Below are 21,301 nucleotides of genomic sequence, written 5' to 3' on the forward strand. Positions count from 1 at the left end.
TCATTAATGTGATTTGAAAATATTTGGGAGGTTGGAAAGTAATTATAGTATAGTCTTCAATTTAAAATGTATTCTACTTTTAACGTATCACAATGCCAATTTATTTAAAATAAATATGTATTTTTACTCAAAAGAGGTCCAGAAGGAAATATAATGAATGTTATTAGGTTGCCCTTAAGTATTTGAATTATATACCATTTTTGCTTGAGTGCATTTACACCTGTGCTCCTAAATCATCCATAATGAATACATATTACCATTTAGTAAAAATGCTATGTATTTGAAAACCATAGGCTGAAGAGTATGGCTCTTGTGTACAGAAGATTGGAAAAAAAGGCATCTATTTATGCCACGACAGAGAATGGTTTATGTGAACTTCTTAAAGATACGGTCCTGTCTTGCCACCTTGAAGTGATAATAAATAACAACCACCCTTACAAAGAGGTGGTGGAAAAGGGAACCAAAGTAATAGTAATAGTCCAAAAAGCATACATGGAGTAAATGCAAATGTCCTCCAAAGAAGGATGCTGGTAGAATTCACAAGGAAGACAAGCAGAGTGCCAGTAATGATGCGTTCCGAGGTGGGATACACAGGGCAGGTTTTGGAGTATTAAGGAACTCATTGTTACACTAATTTCTGATATACAGTAATTAGGATTTTAAGACTGATGCAACTGTATTTATATAACAGCATCACAAGGGGTTCACAAAAAGGACATTTGGAAAAACATTTCACATTTAAACCCTCATTTGTACCAAATACTGATTTTAAAAGACTGAAAATTTAGGAATATATATAACCAAAACTGTAACAGCTTTTCTTTTATTTCTCCTTATCACAACTTTGACCATTTCTCAATTCATTTCTCTCATCTCATTATCATACTAAAAACTACTCTTTTTTTTCAGTTTTATGTGGTAAATTTATGGATCTCTGGTAATCCAGTTATAATACATACAGCCTACGCTATCTATTTTTGCTACCTAGGAAAAAATCTAAAGGAAATTGAGTCTTTGACTCATAAAGCCACTGCTAAGCTTATGAACTCCATTTCATTCAAATCACACCAAGCATAAATTGATTAAAGGAGAAAGGCATTTCAGGGCTTAGTTGCCGTTTCTGTCTCATTTGTTACACAGAGAAATATGATCCGCTGCACTTTAACTCAACCCAGAGATGAGTTCCCGAGACCTAAAAGTTTGTGAAGAACCCTCACTGACATGTTGGAAATAGCAATGCCTGTGCTTTGTGCTCTGATTTGGGGAATTGAGGAGTTAGTCGGTCTAGGAGAACATTCTAACCTGTGAGATTATCAAAGCTGAGTGGTGGTGCACTAGTCCAGCGGACACCACCTTGGGTTTTCTCTGTTTATTCAGTGCCTCTCAACAGCCTACAATTGGCGCAGTTTACTGAAGAAATACCTCCTGGGGCAAGAGTTCAAATAAATATTAATTGAGAGGTTCAGGAAACTCCAATAGCAGACTGGGAAAGGATACAAGGAAGGGAAGGTAACCAATGAAAAACATTCAGCAAATAGTTTAGGTTGTGTTGCATCACAAACCACCCCAACCCTTACTGACTGAAGAACAAACAAACTCTTACACTCTCTCAGGCTTCTAGAACCATCCAGGCGCTTCTTGCCCGGACCTGCTCCTATGATCTCTTCTTTCAGTTGGGAACTCTGGTAGGCCTAATTGCTCTTCACTAGCCAAACACAGTGATTGCTCTAGGGTGTTTTAATGAGAAATACTCATCTTGAAGTTATCTCTCATCTTCCAACAGAATGATTTAAACGAATGGTTCTCAACCTCCCTATAGCTGTGACCTTTTAAGACAGTTCCTTATGTTGTGGCCCCCAAACATGAAATTAGTTTTTCTACTGTTAGGAATTGTAACATAAATCTCTGATACACAGGATATCTGATATGTGACCACCAAAGAGATAAAGACCCATAGATTGAGAATCACTGGCTTAGAATCCTAGGGCTCAAAAGAAAAACAAACAAAAGCTTAATCAGCAACACTTTCCAAGACTTTCATTGGCTCATGTTTGTTAATTGCCCAAGGACAATACATGCCACTTGACTGACCAGGCTGTGAGTTTCAGTTAGGGATCTGCCATTGTGCATGAACAGGGCAAAATTTATGACTATTTGGTAACTACCACCACTTACCATACTGAGTGATTGGAACGTAATCTGATAGGGAAATTCTGTATTAAACTAAGCTTCATAATTAATCCACCCACCCCCTGGGCTGTTTATACACAAGCTCTAAGTCATTGGAAGGCTCCTCCAGGATGGCAAGAGCCCAACAACTGTAGCAGACATTGGCACTTAGAATCTCTTAAAACAACCAGAATTAGTAAATGTCAAGGGTAGTTATGGGACTTAGTATAAACTATGCAACCACACAAATTTACTGTTCAGACTCATTCCAAGATCTGGGGTAAGTAATGTCAGTTGCTTCCCTTTTAACTCTAACTTTTTCTCTTGTTGCTGTTCTCTCTCTCTCTCTCTCTCTCTCTCTCTCTCTCTCTCTCTCTCTCTCTCTCTCTCTCTCTCCCTTCCTTTCCTTCTTTTAACTCAGGAAGCAGTAAAATGTTGGAAGTGGCATTCACCAGCCATTACCTATCTTCTGTTTAACAATACTGTAGTCACCCACAAGGTCCCATTTCAAACACCTGAGAATTTAAACTGAAAGTCCACTCGGTTACCAGATACTCTCTGGTGCGCATGGATACTGTTCTTCACACTTGAGTGGGACTCTGAGCCTGGCTTTAAGCACAAGTCACAGTGATCTGCCTGTCACACCAATGACCACGAACAAGGCAAATGTCTCCTGAAATGGAAGCGCTGCAGAGTCTGAGCAACATTATTGCAAACATATTGAGCCCAGTATCACCAACTGATCAGTTCGGCATTAGCAATGTAGATGTTTTTGTTTTCAAAATTGCTTCTGTTCAGTGTGGTGGAACTGAACTAACTAATGTAGCTGTCAGAGTTATGAAATCTGGAGCCAGATGTGTGGGTTGAAATCCTGACTGGCCACAGCCCAGCTGGGAACAATTCACTTCAGCTTGCGGGCCCCACTTTTCCTACTGGAAAATGAGGGTGGGAATATTTGAGAACCAAAGAACTGTGGTAAAAATTGATACTCTTAGGACAACATTGCATAATATGGTCGGGACTAGCAGTTTGGAGTAGGAAATTATCATCCCCTATGTACTGATTAGTAGTCTACTAGCTTGAACTAATAAGAATTATTTTAGGAACAAAATTCTGAAAAAATATAAATATGGTTTATTCATATCCAGATGTTTGTTAGTATCTTGAAAATGTTGACTGTAAAACTGGAAACAAGTGGTGTTGGCCTCAGTGGAGTCTAACATTTTTCTTAGTGACTCTTGGTAAGAAGTAAATTTCACAATGAACACAGACACTGATTTACAGTACCCACATCCACATCTACATATAAACAAAATAAACACACACACATGTGCAACTTAAAATAATCTCAGGAAATAGCATTCATTGTGGTATTTTCCACTCTCTGGTATTTCAGTTTATTAAAACATTGGCAAGAATATTAACTTCCCTCTCTTGACCCTCTTGAAAAAATACCGTATAACCACGTCTTCTAATTAGACAATTAGAGGGGAAATGCGTGCTTCTCATTTCCAGGTGAACTTCAGCCAGTCCTGCCCTCCAGTCAAACTCCTTTTAGTATGAAAGGCAATAGAGACTATTCCAGACCTACTTGCAGATTTGAAAGCTCGTCAGGGAACCTTGACCTCTAGTCCTGTGCTGGCCACTCATCGTCCTCTGACAGTGCAGGACATGGGAGTGAGCGCTCTTGCCTGGGAAGACAGAACTTCCTGGGACCCAATGCCCTCCTGCCTGTCGTGGACATGGGAGGCGTGAGGCCGGAGCAAGTAAGGAATATTAACTCTGGAAACCTCCTGAGCCCTATAATAAAAATCATCACCCCTACTTTTTTACCCAATTTGTGGTTAAATCAGCATATGGTGCAGCATCTAAATTAGTACTTGACAAAGAAACATGTAACATGTTGTAGGGACATCAGATGCAGGCTCCACTAAGTATGTTTTTCTATGATAAGTGGTACCTATGCCACAAAAATCACTTGAAGTGTGGTTCACTTGCCTTTTCGGCTTTTAAACTTGTACCAGCAGTGCATCAGGAAACCGTAACTACAGTCCTGATGTTTCTTCAGTTCACTCTACTCTTGGAGGTCCATACTGCATAGGTTAGAGACTTTACAAGTTAAATGAGAGCTTTGAGAATAGAGGGGGTGGGGCTGCCTAAGAGTGTAAGTGTAGATGAGATATTTAAAATGATTAAAATATAAATTTTAAAAAATTCAGTACCAAATAAAAGTTATTTTGAGGGTGAAAGGTTTCCATGTACCCAATGTTGGGTTTCTCCAACTATGCAATAAATCAGATCAGGCCGAATTAAAGTCCAGGTTTTAATCTGATCAAAGCATGGGGGGCGGGGGGGACGGGGAGCCTATGGGCCCGACCTTAAATACGGTGTAGGCTTGGTCTCCAGCATCTCAGGAGGAGGAGCTACCACTTGACGGGCTTTCTCAGGGGCGGGGTCTGGAGAGAGGGACATGGGGCCAAGGTAGGGCTTCCACCTAAACAGAGGGGTCTGGGGCCTTGTCTCTGAGGTCAAAAGTCCTTGCCACTCTCACAGAGGACAAGGGTTCAGTTCTATGCACCCATTAGGTGGCTTACATCTGCCTATCACTCCAGTTCCCGGGAATCTGGCCCCCTTACTGGCCTCTGCCGGCACCAGCATGCATGCAGTACAGTTAGAAACGTGGTGGCAAAATTCTAATACAGGTAAAATGGAAATAAGAAAATCTTTTCAACATTTTTTAAGTTATGTTGAATTTCTTTTTCCTTTCTTATGCTTCATTTGAACCAAATTTTTTTTTTTTACTTTCCATGGTAGTCTTTATTATTATTTTAGCTATTGATAATTTTTTAATTGCAAATATGTGTCACATTTTATAGTTTGTTATAAGAAAGATTTAATTATTTAAATGTTCCAATATCTCACCCATCACCACTTCCTACCGTTTGCAAATATGAGGACTAACCAGTAGAAACACAAATATTGTCCTTCCTACTCTCTTATTTAATCAAAAGTTTCCAAGCATCTGTCTACTTTACCAAGGGTAAAAGTCTCTCTAACAAACATCATCTGTAAACAGACTACTACTTTTACTAATTTTGGAATTTTGTGGCAGAAACTTATTGACTTACATCCAGCAAAGGTCATAAAAAATATGTGTAGAGAATTACACAAGTGTTGCTCTTCGAGAAAAAAAAAAAAAAAAAGGAAAACAGAGGACCAGATTAGCAATTTCTGCTTGGTTGCACTTTGATCAAGAGAAAAAAAAAAATACAAGGAAATTTGACTTGGGTGCCTCTTTATAAAGTGGGCATAGTTTTTTAAGCAAGGCCTTGGTGAAAACGAATGTAGCAGTCCATTTAACACGTGTTTCTCACTGACCTTGTGAGGCATGCATCCAGCACATTGAGCGCACATCCTTAATAAAGAAGACTGCACCCGTGTGCCTCCTACCTCACCTAAGGATGCTGATGTCCTTAGAAGCCACTCAAGCTTCGCCTTTGCAGTTAATGTGTCATGAGAATCTCTTTCCAGCCATTTTGTAGATAGGTTCCTTGAAGCTTCCAATTACCGTAGTGCATATACTTTCATCCCATTCTCGTCTTATTACTCAGGCTACACGTTCTACTTTGTTAGAGCCAACTTACTTCAGGTAAGATTTACTTATGAAAATCTAACTTTAGGCTTGTTATACAGTGCTTGAGTATTGCATTTAACATCTTGGGATTAATTCTAGTCTTGAAATCCACCTCAAACACAGTACTTTTTATATATACTTCCTTATCCCTCTTGATTTACTAACTAACTGATTACATGAGAAGCTCAATACATCTAAAATAAAAGGCTAACTATCCTAACACATGCCTCCCCCTTCCACAGTGGACTAATCTGGTAAAACAAAAGACATAAACTGAAGCAGCTTTGTGACACTACCAGCCTGGCATCAAAACAAGCTTCTAGACAAATATAGAAGATACAAGTGTCCAGTAATTCTGTGGTTCTGGAGTGCATAACTCCTACACAACAAAGACTTGGGAAGGACAGTCAGATATACAGAACAAGACAATGGCCAGGCAAGGTGACACATGCCTTTCCAGCACTCTGGAAGCAGAGGCAGGCAGATCTCGGAACAAGACAATGCAAACAGCCCTGTGATAAGCATTTTTGTATTATTGGTAGTAGGTTTCTCTGACAACACAATGAGCCAGATCAAGCCAAATTAAAAGTCCAGGTTTAATGAGCAAAGTGCCCCCAGGTGACTGTCAAACACACACACACACACACACACACACACACACACACACACGCACGCACGCACGCACGCACGCACGCACGCACGCACGCACACGCACACGCACACTACCAGAAGTGAGGTGGGGGAGGGAGGAGGAGAAATCACATGGCAAGTCTGAAATCACAGGGACCGGAGCTTAAACACCCTGTAGGCATGGTCTTGAGCAGCTCTGGGGGAGGAGCCACCACTTGGCAGGCTTTGTGGGGGGCAGGGTTTGGAGAAAGAGGAGGGAGGCTGAGGCAAAGCTTCCAACAGAACACCCTGGGCAAAAATTCAAACAACGACCAAAGACCCAATGATAAACAATCACGAGATGTCTTTTTAAAAGCCCTTCCAAAAGAGATTTCACAATTAAAATAAAAATGGAAAGGTAAGTGAAGATTGTAAGTACACACCTTGAAAAGTAAAGGTTCTTTGCAAATGAGGAATGTGAGCCTTGGAACCCACAATCTCTTTGCAAATAAGGAAGTCCAGCTCATCCAAAACGTTGATCGGCTTCATTTGTACTGTATAAGGAGGCAAGAGCAGACGGGTGAAGACTCCGGCTGCATTTCATATGGTAGGCAAGTCATAGGCTTTTCACCTCCGGACTCCTCCTGAAGCCTGCTGGGCCCTGTCCAGGAAACCTTATAGAGGGACTCACGTGTGTGACTCTCTTATCACTATGACAGTCACACTGCTTCCTCAAGTGGCTTCTAAGATTATTACTCTCTCAACTTCAATCCTCACTCAGATTGTCACCAAAATTTGATAGCCAGGCCTTATAAATTTTGCCTAACAATAATTGCTAGCAATTTTCTAAGATTCTATTAAAAGTCAGGCATTGTTTTAAACACCTTATAAATATTATCTCAGTACCTATTACTCTGTTGGGGTAAGAACTGCAAACCCCCCATTTTGTAGACAAATATTAAGTAAGTTGACCCTGACCACAAGGCCAGCAAATTCCAGATCCAAGATTCAACTGAAAAAAAAAATTTTAAAAGCTCAGGTTTATTTATTCAGACTATGCTACCTTGATTTTCTATGTGAGGGGACACACAAACTGATCTACTAACAGGCTCCATTTATCCTGTGCATTCATAGGGATGGTAAAAGTGAGGATTCATTCCTTAAGAACTACAGCAGACAGATGCTATGCGGTGCCCTGCTTACAGTGCTCACAGGAAAAAAATCAATAGTAAGTCCTGTTCAGATGAAGCATAGTCCAGAAACAAACACATTACTACAATATATGAAACCGTGCTTATAGAACCACACCCAAAGAGCTACTGAAGGCACAGAAGTAGAGATGACTAACTTCCTAAATGTTTTCAGGGTGGCATGCAGAAAACATGATAAATGGTCAAAAGTCTTGAGAAACAAATGAACTTTTCCAAACAGTAAGGAAGACAGAGAAAGGTGATGCCATGTTTTTGGAAGGGTTGCGGATGCTGCTATCACTGCTACCACTATTTCACTTAGGAGCTGTGAATGACCATGCTTCACGCCAAGAACAAATCTTAGAAAAAGTCTGCAAGGACAAGGTTGGAACAGAAGCACAAAAAAGTCAGGGAGCAGGGAGCTAGTCTACAGTCCTGCTCAACTCCCTTGAGAACTACGTATTTTTTGGAAATATATTGCATTTCCTTCCCCATTCCCCTTTTCTGATTCATTCAATTTTGGTTTCCATTAGTTAAATTAAGCCAGGTCTTAAATTCCTGTATTCAGAATCTGTGCAAGGCTAGTTAATATTAACCCATTTGCTAGGATGCCGCAGCGGAGAAGACAGAAAGGGAAGGAAAGGAAAGAGCGGGAGAGAGAGAAAGAAATGAGATATATTTCCTGTGTCAGTTACTTTTTTTCCAGACCAGTCTTAACAGTGCTTTTGTGCTTTGGGGAATCGTGCAGACTACAAAGGATTTGGGGGCAAAGGGAACATGCGCAAAGAATCAGTAAGAGGAGTCATTTGGGAACTGAGAATAAGACCATGGCAAAAAGTTTTAAAAAAAAGCTGAGAAGGAAGCCTGGGTGGCACTTAGCATCCAACTGACAGACACTTTATAACTGATCCTGAAGTAGGACTATTGTAAAGAGTTGGAGATCACACATGCCACTCGGGGCTTCTACTGGCATCTGCCGACCCAGCCCTGGGGAAAGGCGGGAAGGAGCCGCAGATGTGGAAGCCCTTAGATGGGGCTGACTGATAGAGGTCACGTGGGTCTTACGGGCATCAAAATGTAAAAGAACATAGCTGGAGGGGTCTGCAAGCCTCCAAGAGAAGCCTGAGCAACTGAGCAGTGGGGACAGCATAATGGTGGTGGTGCTGGTGGGTTTTAAGGAGGTTGTGGGCAACAGTTTTACATACCTCGGAGAGGCCATGTAACTGGAGAACAACCAAAATTTCAGATAGACGCAGAAAAACAAATATCAGGTGATTTCTCTCATAGTTTTTTGACAAAAGGGAAGGCTTGGGAACAGAAGGGAAAGTAGATAAGAGATTGTAGTGGGCGATGAACATGATCAGCATATTTTATATACACGTATGAAAATGCCAAAAGGAAACACATCATTTTGTACAATTAATATACGTTCATAAACACTTATGAAGTAACTAGGCATTTTCAGTAAGCTCCTAAGGGACAGAGAGAATAAGTAGGACCAAATGAGACAAGGTAAGAAGAAATCCTTTAAGGGAGTATGAGAAGAGAGGTCTGATTCTGACTTTGTTTCTTTGTCTCTTCTCCTTCTTCCTCTTCTTTTCTCTTATTTGTTTGTTTTTAAATAGTCAAGACTAATTACAGTAGTGGGAGACTAGGGAGGAAAGACAAAATCTGGAAGGAGCTAAAAGCACAAATGAGGCTAAGTGGGGAAACATGATATGAAGGAAGTTCTAGAACATCAACAGAGTCCATCTCCCTGGGAGTTACAGGTCTGCCTTCAGAGACGACGATGTCACCGCGAGAGCACAGTCCACAGCCCAGGCCTGGGGCACCGTCAGCACTTAGCAAACTCTGTGAATGAGCAAATGATTCTGCAGCACAAGCACATATGTAGAAATAGATGCATGGATATTCGGGATGGCTTTTTAAACTAGTTTGAAAAGAAATGGCATTCTACAGCAATCAGTCCTAAACAGAGCCAAAAATAACAATAAGCTTTGCTTATACTAAGCATCATAGAAGAGGCTCATAACTGTGACATATTGGTTCATTTGGCCATACCCTGTGTACTCAAAAAGCCATGCCATCAGCAGAAAAATTGGCTGTTTTGAAAGCTAGAGTAACAGAAATACAGAAAACTTAATTTCCATAAAAGAAATCCCATGCCACCCTTACCACGTGACCTTCCTCTGCCCTCAGGGTTTTCCTACAAAAAACGCATTTTGCCTCACAACACTAATGTTCAGAGAGTAGACTCTTCCTGTTTTCAGCAGCAACAACAACAAAAATCAAATAAGATCAGGCAATGCATGAAGAAGGTGGAGTTAAGACAGGAAAAACCCCACAACTGGAAAGCTGCTGACGAGCAACGATTGTAACCTATGTAGACTTTTGCAAAATAAAAGCAGAGCAAACCTGTTCACTGAGACAGCAAAAAAAGAGGTGTTGTACAAAATGTAAAATATTTAAGGAACACGAGACCTTGGATCTTCTAGGAAAACTGGAATGTTGCTCTCTGTAACTTCTCTATGCCCTTGAACAGAAATAGAATAAATAGCTCAGTTTCTAAAGGAGCAGACGATTCTGTTGGAGGCTTTGGTTGTTGTTTTTGAAAGTTAACACTAGTGTTAGCATTTTTAGGGCCATATGCCTCTTTGGCAGTCTGGTGCACTCCTCAGAATTATCTTTACAAAAACAAAAAATAGGCTTACAAAAGCAACTGAAGTTAAACCGCAATTGACAAACAACTGGAACAGCTGTCGGAAGCCAGACACGGCAGTACATGCCATAATCCCGCACTAAGGATGCTAGGGCAAGGACACTGCCCAAGTTCAAGGCCAGCCTTGGATACATAGTTGGTTTGAGTCCAGTCAGGAATACAGTGTTCAAATGTGAGACACTGTCTCAAAAAATGCATACATATAGACATATATGATTATACACACACACACACACACACACACACACACACACCTATTAGTGCAGTAAGTTCTCTGTGGCCTGTAACTTAGAGTCTAGCTCATAGCTAAAGGAAATTCTCGGTTGCAGTCACCGTTTAATAAAGATTCTCCCCATCTGAAAACACAAACGCCAAGTTGGGACCTTCTGGCTGTCCCTCTTATAAAAACTACAGCTGGCTCTAGTGTTCCCTGATGGTGATGAACAGCTCAATGAACACAAACTGCTTGAGGGGAGACTGTGGAGATCAAGACTCGCTGATACACTCAGAGAAACATCGTCAAAGAGACTGACTCTTCTGCAAGCCTGGCTTCCAGAAAGGCCTTGAAGAAAGGTAAGTGTAGAGGAGTATCTTCATGTGTCCCCATCAAAATGATTTTTCTCTGTGTATCGCAGAAAGCCTAGGATGTACAAACGGCAGTCTTCAGTACCTATGACCACACTGTCAGATACCTTTGATCCCTGTGGTGTTCTCCCTAAAACCTCCATAGATGGCTCCAGATTCTGGCAAGAAAGATTTCAGTTTCAATAAAATCCTAAATCAATCACTATTCATTAAAAATAGTAATATCGCTATGATGCAAATTGTATAATAAGGGTATATAGTGCACATAAAATGCTTAAAATCAAGGCCCACAGAACGACATGTTTCTTTTTCTTTAGTTAGTTGATTGATTGGTGTTGGCATGGGGTCCTTTTTACTCTAAAGGGTCACAGAAGTGGCCTTTATGCCAGGTAAAGTAGACATTTGGTAATATATATCATAGGAAACAGCTGTAAGGTAAGTGGTGGCTGGTTAATAGAAGGGAATCTTCATGACACCATTCAATACATTCATCTCCTAGAACTATCAGAACAAGTTACCTAAAATAACAAATTTACTCTTTCATGGTTCTGGAGGCCAGAAGTTCAAAGTCATGGTATTACCAGAAGGCAAGCAGATGCCTTTAACTCCAGAATTTGAGAGGATGAAGGGAGGGATGTAAGTTTATTACCTGATTGGGCTACGTAATGAGTTCCAGGCCAACCTGAATACCTGTCTCAAGAAACCAAGGGCCAACGTGTCCACGCAACAGTGGAGCACATACTTGTCTTGCATCCACAAGGACAATGTACCAGCAGGGTTGGCTCCCTCTGCAGCCCAGAAAGAGAAAGCTGTTCTGTGCCGCTCCCCTGCCTTCTGACAACTACCGGCCACCCACGGCATTATAATTCAAAGCCACAAAACCCACTCTGATACTGCGGTTGTGTGTTCTTTCCTGTGTCTTTGCATTTCAAATATCCAACTTCCTTTCCTTACAAGGATACCATTAATTATATTTAGAGTCACCTGAATTCAGAATGATTTCATCTCTTTGTCCTCAATTAATTACATCTATAGATTTTTACAAAAAAGGTTACATTCACAGGTATCAGACAATAGGAATAAAATGTGTATCTCTATCTATTATAACAAAATTGAATTATATACCAAAACTATATAAACTTTTTAATAAAAGATGGCCCAGGGATTACAAAGTATAAAGCATTTTTCTTACATATTGTATTAATAAATCCCCCTGTGTAAGACAAAGCCCCACCATGTAGCTCAGGCTAGCCTAGAACTTACAATCCTCCTGCTTCATCTTCCTGAATACTGAAATTGTGGGAAATTATAGGTGTGTTTTATCGCACTAGATACTTTTACTCTTTTTAAAGTATGTATTATAAATTACTGTTATTTGCAGACTGGAAAATACAGAGAGTCTAAGAAACAATTCTATTTCTACACAATAAAAACAGAGTTGACTCAGCCTTTGTGGTCACATAGACAGCTAAAGTATTTTAAGGATTTAACTCAGAAAAATTATAGACCCAACTCAGGAATTCCTGGCAATCATCTCTGGAATAAAGTATGCCCAGCCAGCACGGGAGTCTGTGGGTCAGTATAGCAGCATCTAAAAATAGCATGACGACAGATGTCCGTTTAGCCACTGCTAAAGGTATGTCCAATTATTAGCAAACTAGACTAAGTATTGCCCAACTTAAGCTGTCGAAAGTATATGGTTAATAATTATGCTTATATTAATTCTGTGCATTTTATATAATTTGTAGTCTATTGTAAACTATTAGTTTATAGCCAATTCTTCTAAACTAAGGTTTTCAGCTTACATAGTTCTAAAACAATTAAGAATAAAAACCTCTCGATATAAGACAAAAGAAAATGGCATCTGAACTGCATGGAACAATTAATATTTACAGTCATATGGTTCAGGAAGAGAGACTGCATGATGCCCAAATACTGATATTAACTTTTTGATCCAATACTCTATATATGCAAGATTTTAAAACCAAGGTATGGTAGCAGAGTTTTATCAAGTTAGCCAACAATGTTTTCTGTCTTCCACACAGAAAGCATATTGTCATCGGACAATTAGAAGTTTTGTCTGCAAAATCATAGTGTACCATTGTATTTCTTCACTGTATTTGATTATATTTTTCAGTTCTTTACAGATGTGTTGTCATTTTTAGACCTACTATTAGAAGCACCTGTGTCTTTCTAGAAGAATCTTGCTTACTTTTCTTTGGCACTTCCCATAAGGTCTGTATCAGTCCCTGGTGTACAGGAAATTCAACATCGACAGTAACTGTCACATTTGCCCAAGCTCTCTATGAAATGGCTATCCTTCACATGGTGATGCAGAAGGAATTCACGTAAAATCAATTTCGCTCAATTTTTTTTTTCACTGAAACAGCTAAGCAGACCAAGCATGGTGCCTTGGTTTCTTGATTTGAAAACTTGAAAGTCTAACTCTATCTGCTTCAGAAGGCAGTTCTTTAAATACTAATGATGGCATTTTTAAATTGTTCTGAAAAGGGACTTTTATTAGTAGTGGTATTGAGATTACTATTGTTAAATATCCCTTCATGTTGGCTGTGATGACAGAGGCATATAATCCCAGCTACATGGGAGGATAAGGCATGAGAATACAAGTTCAAGGCCAGCCTCCACAACTTATGAAGACCCTATCTCAAAATTAAACATTCAAAAAGGGACTGGAGACATAGTTCGATGATTGAGCACTTGCCGAATATGCGTAAGGCTCAAAATCTGATACCCAGCATTGCACCGTCAAACAATCTACCCTTCCTCGGGGGTTTTGGAAGGGTCTTTTTGAAATCTGAGAACTTGGGCAAACTAGCTTGGCTTCTTGGATTTCCTTCCCTTGGCTTGCTTTGCTGTGGGCAAATGAGGTCTTCTTCTTTCAAGTGGACACAATGGCTTATAGAATGTAACTTCCTACTGATAGCTACACAATCCTTCATTCCTAGAAAGATTTAATTTTTTGACATTCAATTAAAATTCTTGAAATCAAAAACTACAATAAAAACTTCACTTGCTTATGAATGTTCTTCTTAAGGAATAGTCATTACGTTGCAAAGGCTACTGGTGCTAAAATAGTCCCCATTTAGGGTTTTAGTTCACTTGCACCAAGCCATAGAAATTATGACCTACCTTGCCTTTGAAGATGTTTTCCTTCATGACCTTTCTTATCTATAAAATGTGTTGTAATCACAGCTTACAAAATACAAGAAAGCTTGAAGTAAGACTGTTTTGGAAAAGAATGTACCTAAGTAGCCACCAGCCCACTCAAAGCAGATGTCAGAAGAAGGCTAGCAAAGTGAGCCATTCATTTTTGTCTCCTTTCTTGTACTGTGTTTGACTGCCATCAGTTGAGGGTACCGGTACCCATCTATCCCTCTCTTCCTGCCGTCAGGGTACAAAAAGAGATACCAGTTCCGTAGAAGCAGAGCACTCCCCGTGGCTGCTGTATAGTTCCATCGGGTGAGGGGTGTGTGTCCACCTTTCCACATGATGAATTATGCTGGACATCCTCCCATAGCCTGTTTACAACTGCTGATGCCTGGGACTTAGGAAACAATATCTCACTGCAGAAACGCTTGCAGGAACAAAAGCCCAGGAACTCTATTATATTTCCGCAAATGCTTTTGCAGACATGGGAGATATGAAGTTGAGAAAGAAGTAATTAAATGAAAAGGTTATAGATGGGAAAAAAGTCTGAAGAAAAAAGAAGCAGAACCCTGGGAATAGCAGGAGATAAAGTAGCCAGAGGCATTTGGCCTTTTCTGAACGATTTTAGCACAGAACGTTGGCAATCAGAAGAGGCGGTTACTGGAGCATCCTGCTTCATGGGGTGAAGTGAGGCTTTAGTTTCACCAGTGTGTTTTTGATTTAAATGGTTCTCAAAGACTTCAGTTTTTATATTATTCTTTACAGGTTTCTATTATTACCCTTCAATCCACTTGGTCTCTCATTCACTCAACATTTATTGTGACCCTACTGTGTGCCAGCCACCATTCAAAAAAAGGTGTTATATATGCAGCAAGATATAAACTGTATGTAAAATAAAATACAATGACCATTGTTCTCAGGGCTCCAGACTGCCATCAACAAGACAAGCAGCAGAGCTGATAAACAGATACACTGTGTTGAAAGTAAGAGAGCGGTGAGCACAAGGTAGAGGGCGGTAAAGGGGCTGGGCACATGTGCTGCTCTGAGTTTAACTGTTCCATGAGAATAATCCAAGCAAGGGGAGGCTTGATGACTAGGCTGCCACTTGTATTGCTGCTACTGTTGGTGTGTGTGTGTGTGTGTGTGTGTGTACTTGTGTGAGTGTGAGCACTCGCATGAGGTATAGAGGCTAGAGGTCATTGTCCCATGTCTTCCTCATTCACTCCCCACTTTACTTTTTTTAAAAAATTATTTATTTTTTATTTTATGTCTACTGGCGGTTTTACCCACATGTGTGTCTACAGGTGCATGCCTGGTGCCTATGAAGCCAGAAGAAGGCATCAGATCACCTGGAGCTGGAGTTACCTACAGTTGTGAGCTGCCACGTGGGAGCTAAGAATCAGAGCAGATCCTGTGCAAGAGCAGCCAGCGCTCTGAGCTGCTGAGCCAGCGCTCCAGTCCTCCTCCTCTTCGGATCTCTCACTGAATCTAGAGCTCACCCATAGCTAGGCTGGCTGGCCAACAAGTCCCCAGGATCCTCCTAGTCTCTCCGCTGCTGGGTCTACAGACTCATGTTGCCACACCCAGCTGTTCACATGTGTTGGGGGCAACTGGTCTCAGCTCTTCACACTCAAGCAGTTTTACTCAGAGAGGCATTTCTCTAGCTCCCTCAACTTGCACTTTTGAAATCTGTGTGTGTGTGTGTGTGTGTGTGTGTGTGTGTGTGTGTGTGTGTGTGTGTCCCCATGTGTGAATATGGGCGTGAGTGAATATGTTGCTCCTCGCCTTCTCCCTTGTTTTGAGGCAGGGATTCTCTGGTCTCTGCCTCCACTTTGTTACAGACGCCCCCACCGCATCCAGCTTTGCCTGGGTTCTGAGAATCAGAACCCCTGTTCTCATGTTTGAAGAGCAAGTGAGTTATCCACTGAGCCATCTCCCCAGCCCCCCACTTGTGTTTTTAAGGAATAGGTACACATGTTTTCAGTGCTTTCTTATGCATTGCCTGTTGTGAAATAAACCCAACAAATATATTATCACCACGGTTTCCATGCAAAGAGAAAGATTCAGTGTCTGGGGGAAAGGCTTCTTAATACATCCCTTTAAGTCTTGAATTTTACAACTGTCCATAAGTTCTGTAGACACATTAATACTTTAAAAAGTAAGTATTATAGATGTAGAAACAAGCTACAGTAGTTAAGTCAATTGCTTGGGAAATAATGAGACTATAAGATGAATTATCAATATCTGTAATTGGACCAAATGCTGCCATCAGGAGAGCAGAAATGTCATCATTATCTTTAAAGCAAATCACAAAAGAAAATAACTCTCAGCACATAACGGGCCTTTCTAGTCAAAAGTACACAGAAAAGACAGTGTAGAACTACCTCTGCTTAGGCCCTTTGTCTTCCCTCCTCTCAGGGTTTCCTGCTAATTTAACCACTAATCCCTTCTGAGAGTGAGCAGGACCACACTGGCAGAGGTGGGGGGATGTGGGCATGAGAAGGGGGGGGGTTACATTTTATTTCGGCTTGTTTTGGTTTAGTTTCACCCCCTCCTTCATATGTGAAAATCTAACTTTTGGTTACTGGCACTAGGCACAAATTGGCTGAGCTGGAACTGGCTCTACCAATTATCGTAGTTCCGGTAGGAACAGTGGCCACCAGCCAGATTGATGCAAATGTCGCCAAGCAGTGGGAGGCATCACTGTGTAGCAGGAGTCTGGGACAATACTGAGTTGGCATGTGTTCGGGTTTTAAGTTACTTAAAGAACATTTTTATTCCTACTAATTTCATTTATCGAATAATGAAGCTATATATTCCCCTCTCTACAAACTGTTTTGAACACCTTGTTCTCTGATGACATCCTAACTAAGTAAGTAACTATACCTCTGAGGTTAGCAGGTATTGTTTGAGCCACCTTCAGATTGTTATTGGTGATGTTCAATCCATAGTCCTGCCAGTATTTCAGAAGCCTCCGAAGTTAACAGACTCTCAAACCCGGGAGTTAGAGACCCACATGGGGGACAGGCTTCACTTCCCGCTTTTAACCCGAGAGTAGTGGTACCTATTCCTCCCTTGAGGTTTTATCATTAGGAAAAAACAAAAACAAAAAACCTCAAGACATGTTTTGTTTTAAAATTCTTTATTGCTCTTCCTCACTGCTGTCTAGCCCAGTCGCCAATACTGTCGGTGTCTGGCATATTTCCCATCAGCACTTTTTTTTGGGTACAGGTGGGTGGCAAAATGTTTGCTTTTGCTTTCTGGTTGGTGTTGGAGAAAATCCCAGAACATGGTTAAAGTCAGGTCAAAGAACTGGATCTGTTACTATATCCTTTATCGTTTCAGAGTCCAGAGGGATGGGGGAGGAGCTTCTTTGTGTCCACTTCTCCATAGAGTAGGCAAGAAGCACAAAAAGATGTTTGCTGAGACAGGAAATTAAAGTGCAGCTGTGCTGGGAAGTAGCTGAGAACCTTCAGCCAGGAAAACCAGCTGTTTGCTCAAGCCTCAAGTTAACTACAAGGAAACCAAAAAAGGGTGGTTTTGGTTGCTGTTGCTTTGAATAATGAATATCGTCCTCATTCTGACTACATGTTGTGATGACCCATCTCAACAGGAACATGATCTATGATCAGAGAAAATGACTTAGCCTATATAATGCCCATCCTACCTAGTCTATTTTATTAATTCAGACTATAAATAACACATTCACATAAAAAAATGCCCAGGGTGGAGCTGAAGAGATAGCTCAGTGGTTAAGTGCTATTCCAGGGGATCTGGGTTCGATTCCCAGTACCTTCCTGGTGGCTCACAACCATTCGTAACTTCAAACCCAGGAAATCTAAATCCTTCTTCTGGTTCCCACAGGCACTTGAATGTATGCTGTATTCATATATACGCCCAGGCATATATATATCATATTATATTATATAAAAATAAATAAATCTTAAAAAGAAAAGCCCAGTGTATAGAGCACCCTTTAAGCACAAAGCTCCAACCATCTAGAAATCTCTCTTTTCATCCTTTGCCCTGATTTCCTGTAAGTGGATTATTCCTTGGATTCACATTCTGCTTACAGTGAGCTGGACTCACAATCTAGCAGAACAACAAAGGGTGTACTGCTTTCCAGCGCATTCCAGGAAAGACTATCCACGTGCCATCACAGAGTCACAGCTGTGGACAACACTCCATGCTTCGGTTGTATGAGCCTAAGTCCTGGTAGCTGTGTCAGTCAGTGTGACCCACAGGGACCAAGATTGTGCAAGGATACTTGTGAAAGGAAAATGAAAAATAAAAAAGCAAAAGTGGAAACTAGGCAAGAAACAGGAACAGGAATTTGCTGAGACAGAAACTTTCTTAACGTTTTAAATGTTAAAAACATTTTAAAGTGGCAGGTGGTGGTAGCGAACACCTTTGATCCCAGCACTCCGGGAGGCAGAAGCAGGAGGATCTCTGTGAGTTTGAGGCCAGCATGGCCTATAGAGCAAGTTCCAGGACAGCCAGAGCTACACAGAGAAACCCTGTCTCAAAAGCTCGAAGGAAGGGAGGAAGGAAGGAAGAAAGGAAGGAAGGGAGGGAGGGAGGGAGGGAGGGAGGGAGGGAGGAAGGAAGGAAGAAAGAAAGGAAGGAAGGAAGGAAGAAAGCAACAACAAAGCCATTTTAAAGTAGCTGATAGAGCCCAAAGTGATGAATAGCTGCAGCTGCTTCTGGGAATTGAAAATGGCCTTGTCCTCTGCAGAGCCTGGACTGCAAGAAACCCAAAAGAGCGTGGATGGTAAGCAGGAAAACGGTAAAATAGTCATTACATCCAGACTCACAAATATCTCCAGAGGGCGTGAACTTCACACGATTGAACAGTCATTTCCTTGACTCAGACAGAAACATCTCTAGTGGCATTTTAATTTCGTTTACTTTCTTTTCTTCATTCCTACCCTCCTTACTTACTTTAAAAATAGATAGAGGGCAAATATTTAAGTGTATGTGTTTCTTGCATGTGTTAATGATAGACTACCCCTTCCAGTGCTAGAAACAGGAGGAACTCAGGCGCAGTTAACATGGAAGTCCCTAAGCAGGAAGTTTGATGGAGTGCAGCATCTGGAAGGTGCATCAAAGGATCTGATGATGCAGCTACAGGAAGAGGAATGATTCCTGCCAACGCCAAATCCTTGGGTATTCAGTTACCGGTATCTTTTGGAAACTTAATTTTCCCTTACAGCTAGGATTTAAAGAAAAACTAGGAGAGTTATGAATTGTGTATGCCTCCTAGGCCTAAAGGGATAATCAATCTTTTAACCACAAGATGAATAAGTCAAGTGCCTCTCAAGTTTAATACTAATAAAGGCAATTTCTTCCATCCTTCATATCCCAGTAATTTGATCTTTCTTTTCTGGAACTCTGGTTGCCTTCAGCAAAGAAAAGGGCTTACATAACTGAAATATATTTGCCTCTAATAACAATCAAATTCAAATTTTTTTCATCTACCTAATAAAGATAAAATGTCACTGGTTGGAGGCTACATTTGAGAAAACAATAAGGTTGTCAATAATGTCAGTTTGTAATGGAGCCAAACCTGGTCTAGAAACCAAACAGCCTGTTCCATTGATCCCAGTTGTCTGGTTCTGGTGGCAGACAGGTAATTGGCCTACTCTTTCCCAATAAGAATTTAGTTAAGCAGAGTCCCACACCAGCAACTCACCATCCCTTAGGCCAATAGCTGTGTGGACCAGGAGACAAGATAATTAAGGCCTGAGACCAAACAAGTGGGGGTCTCTAAAAAGAAGAGGAAGCTTCATTTCACTTTGTTTTGTTTTGGTTTCATTCATTTGTTGAAGACAAAAATCTCACCATGTAGACCAGGCTGGCTTGAAGCTCATAATCCTCTTGGCCTTAACCCCTGAGCATTGGGATTTTAGGTCTGCACCACCATGAAAAGAAAAAAGTTTAACTTTCTTCTAGCAAGGAAAAACTAAGAGAGTTATGAATTGTGTGTCCTTTCTAGACCTAAGGGAAAAATCAATCTTTAAACCTGTCGACATAAAGGACCAACTCTATACAGAAAAAGGAAATAGTTTATTCCAAGCCCAATCCGAGCAACCATGACCTGGGGACCCAGATTCAGTGTTCCACCACAGTAGAGGTTACAGGGAGAAAAAAAAAGCCATGGATCAATGTGTTTTCAAAATTCAGCTGTGGGGTCATCTGGTAGGCAGGCTGCAGAACGTCTGGGAAATCTGTGGGACTTCAATGTGATCTTTGCACATTCATAGCTTTAGGGTTGGTGAGTCTGAGTGTGTCAGGAGTTATCTCAAAGTCAGCTATGTTAGGTCAGAGAAAGAATTGAATAGCAAATGGCTGTTGAACTGGGCTAAAGATAGCCTGAAATGATTTTGGTTTTTAATCTATACAATGAAAATGTTCTGTTCAGCCAAAGTCAAGTGGTCCTCAGGATCATTAGCATAGATGCAGAGTCCGACCAGAAGTACGGTTCACAACCACAAGATGAATGAGTCAAGTACCTATTGTGTTTACTACTTGGCCATTTATTACTATGACTTGCATTGTAAGCGAGGCCATCACAAGCACAGTAGAGCCTCTTACACAGTAAGCCTTGGAATCTCATAACTTCCCTCCCCATGAGTAAGCAGCCAGGTGCACATACCATGAAATGCCTAGAAGGAAACAGTGTAGTGGTCGGAATGTCTGGGGCCCTCAGCAACTGTCCTTTCACAGTAACTGCTTGCTGCTCCACGGCAACTGATAAATCTGCATTCTAGATGTAGATAGTAGGGTCCCTGTGTCAAGAATCAGGTCTCTGTACTAACAAGGCTTAACGCCAGATGCTACCCCACGGCAAATGATCAGAAAAAGCACTGATATCCCCCAAACTCTACACTCTAAAATCCTGAGTCCTGCCAATCGTCTCCCACCAGGCTACCTCGGTCACCAATCAGGTCTCTTGGAGACACAGCTGAATATCTTCTTCCCTATTTAGGTACCCTCCTCCCACCTATGAGTTTTCCAGTTCAGAACACTCAGTGCTGCAAAACCAGTGTTTGTTTGTTTGTTTGTTTTTAGTTCTTTCCTGGCCTAAGAATACTATCAAACAAACCCTTCAAAAAAAATACATGAATGGAGAGTAGATTTACTAACAAGCACAGTAGATATTCATGGCAGGGTACATTAGGTATGATGGGAAACCACTCACGAAGAGGTACAAACATAATGAGTCTC

Source organism: Peromyscus leucopus, chromosome 3 (genome assembly GCF_004664715.2).
Source record: "Peromyscus leucopus breed LL Stock chromosome 3, UCI_PerLeu_2.1, whole genome shotgun sequence".
Lineage (NCBI taxonomy): Eukaryota > Metazoa > Chordata > Mammalia > Rodentia > Cricetidae > Peromyscus > Peromyscus leucopus.